Source organism: Cynocephalus volans, chromosome 13 (genome assembly GCF_027409185.1).
Source record: "Cynocephalus volans isolate mCynVol1 chromosome 13, mCynVol1.pri, whole genome shotgun sequence".
Lineage (NCBI taxonomy): Eukaryota > Metazoa > Chordata > Mammalia > Dermoptera > Cynocephalidae > Cynocephalus > Cynocephalus volans.
This window is the reverse complement of record NC_084472.1, coordinates 96,393,359-96,403,498: the sequence shown is the minus strand read 5'-3', so window position 1 is coordinate 96,403,498 and position 10,140 is coordinate 96,393,359.

Here is a 10,140-nt window from a genome sequence, read left to right as displayed (position 1 = left end):
AATAGTCCTGAAGACTAATGGACTCATGAGTAATAAAATGGTTGCTGTCTTAAGACACGTGTTTTGAATCAGTTTGTTATTCTGTGGCATTCTCATGGCAACAGATAACTAAAACCTGTAGTGACTAGTAGGGGTATAACTCCTACAGGGAGGGAGAGTGGTGAATGATTCTGAAAAATAATATGGTCTAACATATCTCTTAAATAAATTCTATTTTACTTCTCTAAAATGTAAAAAATATGAAAATATACTACAATATAATATTATTGAGCCTAAAACTAAGTAGTATGTTTAAGAATCATGAAATCCGTACAAACCTTCCATTGTTATTACTTCAGTAGTTCCAGATCAACAAGTTGGTAACTTAGGGAATTGCTGTGTAAGTCCCTGAATTTGATAAAAGCTCACCAAGCATTAGATGCTTCTTTCTTGCTAGTTTCTTCCTGGAGAATTCACTATGCTTTTCTTTATAAGATGTAAGAGAATAAATGTGTCTTTGATTCATTAAGATAAGTATAAAGAATAACAACTTCTGTATGATTTATCAGTCCATTGCTCTTTGCTGTTGTTGTTGTTATTGGATACTTTTTTCCTCAGGATTTTTTTCAACATTTCATATTTTTGCCTAAATTCTCTTTTTTAAAAAGTTTTTATTCCATTGACCTTCTTGGCACTCTAACTCCTTTTCTCACTTCTTCTTGTTCCAGTAGCTCAGAGACTAATGAACTGATGCCCTGTATTGTTCTGACCACAAAACAAATGCCTTCCTGAAAATCAGCCTGCAACCTGCCAGTGTGTCTTATAATTTCTCCCACAGAGACAATTTTTTTCTTTACTATTCAAACTTGTCTTATTAAGAAAGAATTCCCATTGTATATTTCTGATACTGACCTATATTCTCTGTTAAGTCTTATCTTTTCAGCCACCTGCTGGCATTTACTATACTTTTAAAATATTTTTTTTTTCTAAAATGCAATTGCTTCTTGTCTGATTGGAAATATCACTCATCTTTCACTAGTTCCTATTATCTTATATCCTATGACTCACTAAGGACCATTTACGCTTTACTTTTAATCATTCTTACGTCTATTTCCTCCTTTGTGCACTGCCAACGTGGTCATCATGTATTTACCAACTGATACCTCAACTAGCTTTCTTCATTTTAGGCTTGTTGAATTTAATCTGGCCAGCACACTGATGCTGGAGTAATTGTCCTGAAGTACTACAATTATTGTGCCATTCTTCTTTCAAAATCTTTTAGTTGCGCCCTAATGACAATAGGGTATTGTCTTTAATCTTTATAGAGCACCATGCTAAAACTTCAGAACCTAATTTTCCATTTTTATCATCTTATCATTCCTGATAGAGAACAATATGCCTCACCCTTTTGTGTCCAAGACATTGGACTTGCTGTATTCCCTTTGTTACTGTTTTTCTAAAAATCCAGATCTTACCTATTTTCAGAATGTATCTCAAGGACTTCCTAAACCAGGGAGTCTTTCTGCTCCAGTATGAGATAACTTGTTCCTCTTCCAAACTGTTATAAATTGGTTTTGGGTGCAATCTGTCTGTGTATTAAACATGACCTTTAATTGCAAATACATTGCTGATGGGAAAGTCTATATTTTTAGCTCTAACTTCCCTTTGTAATTTGAGACATGTATATACAAAAATCTTCTTGATGTCTCTGTAAGCATGTAGTGGGCATTTTACATTTAACAAAACCAAAAGAGAAATTCTGATTACCCTTCCCCCAACTTGTTCCTCTACCAGTTTTCTTCATATCATTTAATGAATCCAATAGTTCTCAATTTGCTAAAGACAAAAATCCAGGGGTCACACTTGATTTCTCTTTCCCTTGCTTACACACTAAAGAAAATAGTCAATAGAAAAATTGTTCTCTATTTCCATTATTGCCGTCCCAGTCAAAGTCACCAACATACTCTGCCCTAAACATTAGGACTGACCTCTATGTATCCTGTCTTGTCTCTCTGCAATCTAGACCCCATGACATTGTCTTTTTAAAGGATAAATCTGATCATGTTATTCTCTGTGTTAAAACCCTTTGATAACTTCCTGGATGAGATAGGATTCATTACCATTGCCTGCCTACAACTTCTTGTCATTTCCCCCCTCTTTAATTACACCAATTTAATCAATGGTCTTCTATCCATAATCATTCCAAACTCATTCCTGTTGTACTGGCACATATACTTACTTGTAATGCATTCACCATTTCTGCCTTGCTGGATGCTTTTTGTCAAGGCTTATGTCAACTCTGGACATTGGGGAAGGATGAAGATCATTTTGTTAATAAGGATTAGCTTCAGGGTTAGGAGGGGTGATATAGAAGGATGCTTTCTCAAAAAAGTGGGAAGAAGGAAGAAAGGAAAAAGATTATATTGGAAGAAAGAAGGAGAGAAGACCAGCATGCATGCTGTGAAACCATTACGAAAACTTATAGGTATATATTTGCATAAAGTGGAAAACAAATTCATTTTTATTTAGATTCATTTTATAGATGTTCATGATATACATTTAGAATACAAACTGCAGAGGAAAATGTGTATTCAGTTATTCCTTTTAAAAAGCAATAGCCGATAAACCCCACAAATCCCCTATATATGTGTAGATAGGCTGCATTTGTTGCACAAGCAAGAATTGTGTAGGGGGACATAGACCAGGTTGTTAGTATTGTGCCAGGGAGAGGAGGAGGCATTTGGGGTTAGATGGGGGGGGGGGGGGTCATGTGCTTTGCTTCTACTTTATCCATGTAATAAACAGTACACATGTTTTGAAAGTACATATTTGTTTAATTAATATGGAAAAATAAAATAAAGGAAATTATAAATTAGATACTATAAAAATATGACCACCCCCACAGCCCTTTTTCATTTCCCAATATAAAGCTATCATTCATACTTTTATGATCTCAACCAGCCTTTATGCTCTGCATTGCTTTCATCGATATCTGATATTTTTCTTGATTATTTTTTCTTATTGATTAACTCCCCACTTGAATGCAGGGGCCATGACTGTCTTTTTTAGAAAAGCATTATCAGTGTTAAGAGATCAATACAATACAAATTCAACAAATATTTGTTACGTGAATGTGTGGCTGGATAAATGAACAAATCATACATTACCTTTAATTGTAATTTTACTTTCAGTGTCTATATTTAGTTAGTCCAATTTAATAGCGTGTGTTGGACCAGTAAAAATCTGTGGACTGTTACCTCTGAAGAATGTATAAAATAAAAAACATTTGTCTGAAGTGTTATTTTGTTCCAAGCACTGTTCTAAGGGCTTTCCTAACACTGTGATACAAATGTGGTCCTTGTAAGGTAGCTGCTACTATTATTCTCTTCTTCAGATGAGGAAATTCAGGCACAGAAACTTTAGGCAAATTGCCAAAGCCTCAAAGCTCTTAAGTGGATGATCTGGGAGTCAGACCTCAGTCCGGCCCTAGAACCCTCAGTCTTAACCACTACTTTGTCTGGTTGGAGTTAAAAAAGAAAGCAACAAACAAAAATGCAAAACAAACAAACAGAAAAGTTTACAGAAAAAAAAAAGCTGCATAGTAAAAACCACTACTTAAAATCAGTGGAAGAAATGGGTTGCCATAGATAGGAAGCTTGTTACCCACCAGATAACTGTGAAATTTAATTTATAAAACTGATAATAGATCTCTCAAGAAGAGCTTCACACAGTCAATCTATTAGAAAATAAAACTGCTTTAGCACTTTGCTTACAGAATGCAATTAATAATTCTTTGTGGATTGAGTAACTGAGTATTTCCTTGATGACTGAAGGGTAATAGGTTTAGGAAAAATAAAAAACAATAGAAGTCAGTTACTTGCTGTGCCTTTTTTCTGGTATTGTAGACTTGGGTACACCTTTATCTCCCTTATTGTATTTTAATATTACTGAGAAGAGATAGTGAAACTTACGTATATTTCTAGCTTTTAGAGCAAAATTCAATAGGTGCATAATGTGAGTCACATACACAAATTAAAATTTTCTAGATGACACATTCAAAAGGTGAAAATAACACATCAGTTAATTTTAATATCATATATTATTGAACCCAATAAACCTAAAATATTGTCATATAAAAATGTAACTACATAGTGATCATTACTAAGATAGTTCTTACATTATTTTTTTCACACTATATACTTAAAATCTGGGGTGTATGCTACACCAATAGCACAACTCAATTCAGACACTAAATGTTTATCAGAAATATTTGGATTTAATAAAATTCGCAGTTGAAGAAGATTCATATGCCTGTGTTGTTCTAATCCAGACATAAGTTTTCAGTAACTGAATTGAGTACCAAAGTCGTATTCTTTAATATTAATATCTGCATTGAAAACTAATTTATTTTATCTATAAAAATTTATCTGACTTAGAGGCAAAAGCATTTCAGTTTTAAAACTGTATCTGTCTAAGTTATGCGACGTCGCTAAGTTTTGCGTCAACTCAGTAATATTAAAATCAAATTTAAAAAGATCTTGCATAAATTGAAAAGCAACTTTTAATTTATCAGTATGAATAAATGGATCTTCACATTTTTCTTATAGTTTATACAGCCATTTTACATTGAAAATTAATATCTTTTGCATACTGAATCCTCTTAGAAAAAAGTTTAAAATCATTAGTATTTTGAAGTATTATGAAGAGTTGGAACACAATGTAAATTCTTATACCATACCTGTCTGTCTAGGTTACAAATAAGATTTTCCTTTCCTTGCAATTTCAGTTTATTTACATGCAGAGGTAAAATGTTTTTAAAATGTCTATACCATGAGTTCAATATTTTAGTCTACAAATTGATATCACTTTTTCATAAATATGGAAGTATTTTGAGACTAAATATACTCAAAGTATCAATTGAGTGGTGTCTCTCCTATTGTATGAGTTCCAAAGTTAAAGAAAAGTTCTTGTAATTTTTCAAATTTTTAATCAATTGATCTTTGGTACTGTAAAAAATATCTCATATTCTATGTATTCTTTGGTGGCTTAATCATAAGTTTTTTACTTTTGGTAAATATATATATATATCAGCCTTTTCTCATAATGTTCTAACAAAATTTTTGTAACTAAAATAATTATTTTATAATCTCTTCATCTAAAAATTTTTTTTCCTTTTTTTCAAGAATCCAACTCATCCATTTTATAGTGGGTCAGCTACCAACTCAGAACCTCTTAAGTCATTTAAAAAATTTTTATCAGACATTAAGACTCAATTTCTGGTAATTAATCTCATCAATTGTTTTTGACACTAGAGAGGATGCTTTTTATCAAATCCACTATGTATTTCTGAAAATATGTTTTAAAATTATTCACTTTGATACTTTTTATTTTTTTCACAACTTTTTTATTTTACTCTTTCCAGGCAGTTTGCAATAACTGTTTGTTATGAAATTTGCAATAGAGCACTATTTTCTGCATCTCTACTAGACTACACATCGGTAATGTGTCTCCACCTTAAATTTTCAAATGTATCCATACTTATTACCAAAAATAGAAAAATACTTCAATTATATTATGATTAAAATAACACATTTTAATTTAATTACCATTACAATTTCATAACTGTGACTAACTCATGCTGTCTGTGTATCCAAATAAACACATTGCAGAGATTCATCCACATGTAAAAAAAAAAAATTACTTGAAATGAATCAATCTGTTGATACTGAGTATATTAATAGTGATTTTATGTGTAATAATAAAAACAATGCTCATGCCTGAGCACTACAATGTAACAACAGCTAATGTGAAACAACAGTTAAAATAAAAAGTATGCCTACAAAACAATGAAGTTGTTTCTAGTAGAAAAAAAATATTTTACACTGCCTTGATTTTTAAATAAAAATTAGTTAAAATAAAACAATTTTAAATTCAGTTCTCTGATCATGCTAGCCACACTTCAGGTGCTCAGTAGCTCCTTGGGTCTAGTGGCTACTGTATTGGACATTGCAGTTTTCTAGCAACTAACTCAGTAGTGTTCGATTAATTACATTGAAGGGAGCTTACTGCAGAAAATAAAATGGAGATGTCCAAAGGTGGATGATTAAAAGTCATTGTTTTTGTAATATGTATACTTGCTACTGAATATTAAGTATTTCATCAGCAGTGGTGGGTGGATTATTTTGCTTTTACATGCCTAATTTAAACTCTGTTTTCCAGCCAAAAGGTCCTAAATGAAAAGACATTCTAAATAAACAAATCTGTATTGAATGTTAGAGGTCATATATCTTGTATCTTGTAATCATCTAATTTAGACAACTGATTTCTTTAAAGCTTTTCTCATTCTTTGCAATGTTTCCACATAGCATTTCGAGTCAAATGTTGGCATGGGAATACATGTATCTGGTTTCTGTTTACAAGTTTGTCACAAACTACTTGTACTTCTTTGAAGAAATCATTTGAAATTGATTCTCAATGCTACTGTGACACAAAGCCTAAAATAAGTTATATAAAGCAAGATACTGCCTTTCTCTCTCTCATCACAATTGGTCACTTTTGTACAAGAATGAAAAACACATAGGAAACAAAATTGACTGGGTGATGATAACACATAGCTGGCTTTTAACCTTTGATTTATAAAGTAAACTTGAAAAAAGGTCACTTGATATTTAAAGCATGTTCCTTAAATAAGTTGTAATACATTACTCAGTGCCACATGAGTCTGTGTGCCAGTAAGTAAAAAAGAAGAGAAAGTTTTAAAAACAGTATTAATAAACCATTAGTTCAAAACCATACCTCATTTTCCTGGATTATCCAGGTAAAAAATGTGCATTTCTGCAATATTAATACACAGGGACATAATCACATTACGTGAAGGTCATTAGTCACACATTATCTATCAACCTCCCTATCAATGCTTCTTTAATGCTTCTCTGGTCATGAAATTAATAAACTGTTCAGAAGTGTGAAACTGTCACTGCTCATAGACCTTGATCTTGGTTTCAACTCTATTATCTATTATCAGATTCCACCGTTTTGTGCAAAGGTGTTTGTGATTGCAAATGCTCTTTTGATTAGCCTTACTTCTTTATAGTATAAAAATGATATCACATTTAAACATGCAAAATAGATTTGCATTCTTATAGAGAAAATAATGTGTTTTAGGGGCAAGAGCACCACTGGGAATTAGAAAGTTTTGCTTCTGCCTCTGGCCTTATTGCTGACATGCTATTTGGTATTAACATCGAACTTCCCATCGCCTCCAATTGCTCATGTGTGTAATGAGTTCTTCTGTTACACCACTGGTATCTGCTTAACAGGGATGAAATGAGAACTAATTAGGGGAGTCTTTAATCTGCTTATCGTTGCTACGGGAAATATATTTTAAAATAAATAAACAAAAGTTACTTAGTAGCTAAAATGCTTAGTAATTGTCTTCAGAAATGATACGTTTGAATTAATGGTTTTCAAAAGAAGTAACAAAAATTGAACACTCTCTACTTTGAGTCGAAGAAGGCAACGACCATAGAATTACAGCATTGGATGGTGTGTTCTCTAGGGAAACACCACTACTCACCAGCCTGCTGCTCCCACAGTGATACAGAATGAAAGATAAGCATCTGCTCTCTCACCCAGAAGTGAAGCTATCCATACTCACCAAGCACACTTGCATGCATAGTAATTGTTTTCAATGGAGAAAAAAAAAATCACCTTGCTTTGCAGGAAGTCTTAATACAGATGGTGCAAAACTCTGTAGCATATCACATGAAATAAGGCTTTAGGTTGAAATTCACCGATTAAACATGATGCATGCTTTTTGAAAACAATAAAAATACACAATAGAATTATAATTTTAGTGTAATGCAAATGCCAGTAGAATTTTTAAAGATTTTGAAAAAAACATAATGGAATGAAAAATTACACTAGTGTCAACAAATATACCTATACTTTAATTGTAGTAGAAAGACCTGGAATATACACTAAATCACTGTCTTTGTTTTGTGCTGCTTCAACAGAATACCTGGGAACGGAAATTTATTGACTCATTTTTCTGGAGCCTGGGAAGTCCAAGATCAAGAGGCCAGCATCAGGCAAGGACCTTCTTGCTACATCATCTTGTGGCAGAAGGTTGAAAGGCAAATGAGGATTAGACAGAAAGTAAAAGGGGGCCGTACTCCCCCTTTTACAACAAATCCACTCCTGCAATAATGAACCCACTCCCATGATAACAGCATTAATCCATCCACTCCACCCTAAGCGCCTAAACACCTCCCAACAGTGTTGCATTGGGGATTAAGTTTTCAACACATGCTTTTTAGGGGACACATTAAAACCATAGCAATAACATGTACCCCCATTTTATGAATAAGTATAGACATACATCCAGATAATTCTATAAGCCAAGTGTCATTGGTAACTGTTTGAAATGTAGTGAATCACCCCCCAAATTCTGACTCAAATCCTTGAAATAATAAAATGTTCAGAAGAGGCCTAACATTTTGAAATATACTACTCTACGAATGCTTAAGAAGAACACCTAATGGACAATACTTATGACACTGAATAATAAGAATCCTGAATCTTTAAATTTGCATTGTCCAAGTTTACAGTACTTATGTATGTGTAAAAACTAATGTTATATATTTTTACTGTTTGAAAACACTTTCAAATGTTTAAGTTATTTAATTACTAAACTAACAAAATGCTAGCCAGTTGTCATAAAACTTATATAATTATTTACAAAACTATTGGCAATCGTAAACTTATGTATAGAACAAATTCGTAAACCTGACAATCAAACAGCTTCATCCCTCCTTTTTTAAATAATAGAAACACTTAGCTTAAATAAGTATAATCTTTTAATGTTGTCTATTAGCATGTTTAAGTCTGCAATTTCTTCTTTTTGTCATCATTTACACAAGCTCAGAATTAATCAATTTAAAATGTGTTTATTCGGATGCCAACTCTGTAAAGCAAACCTAACAAATCAATTGCAAAATAAAACCAAATAGAAATATAAAAATTAGGAATGTCCAGAAATGCTTCATACTAGCTAAAATTTGATAAACACATATTCTGTGCCAGACACATTTCAAAGAGAAAGATATTACTATTATGTCATTTACACGGAAAACACAAAGGCACGGAGAAGTTGAGAAATGCTTAAGCTTATCCAGCTCCATGTGGCAGAGCCAGGATTCAAAGCCAGGAATTCTAGCTCTAGATTCTACCACCCTACAGTCTTTCATCATATGTCATTTGGCTTGGGAAGCAACACGTAGATCAGTTTGGCTGAATTACAGAAAATGTGAAATGGTAATCAGAATTAGTGATTGTGTGGCATTAGATGGTAGATCAAGGAAACTGAATTTAACCTTGCAAAATATGGGAATTATTGAAATTTTCCTAAGCAGAGAAGTGATACGATAAGAGCAGAGTCTCAAATGATTCATCTGGCAGCAGTGTATACAGGGTGTTAGAGAGGTATTTCAAGGTAGGAATCTCCATTATTGTGCAAATGAGCTGGCAGTGAGGGGGAAAGGAAAGACACTGTAAGAAATGGGAGGAGTCATTGTGAAAAAATGATTGAAAAAAGGGAAAAATGGCAGCCAATTAATACCAGGGGAGGAATGGTGAGAAACACATGTCGTAACAGGAATTTTGACATTTTTGAATTTGATGGACTTGGAAATGCACGGTGCCATTACAGAGAAAGGACATCACAAACACTGTTGGTTGGGAACAATTAAGAACGAGATGATGATTTAAATTTTAGGTTTTCTAACAGACCCTAAAATCTCCATTAATATTATGAAGTTATGGACATAAAACAAGAAGTTTCCGCCTAACATCCTCTTCTGAGCAAAGGGGGTTAGTAAGAGAATATTACAAATTTTCAAAAACTAAACTGCATAGAAGTTTCTGAAATGGCACCAAAATTTGCATTTGGACTCTACATCATAAAGGGTGAGATCGTTGTTCAAAGAAATAAAATCCATGTAAACCTGGAAACCTTCCTGGAAAAGACATTTCCCATTTTAACATGATGAAGAAAAATTTGAAATGGATTTTTTAAAGAAAAGTAACTTGATACTTTATTACACATAAACAATTTCTCTGTCTGTAGTTTTGGACCTGTCAATCCAAGTGATTTGAGCTAAA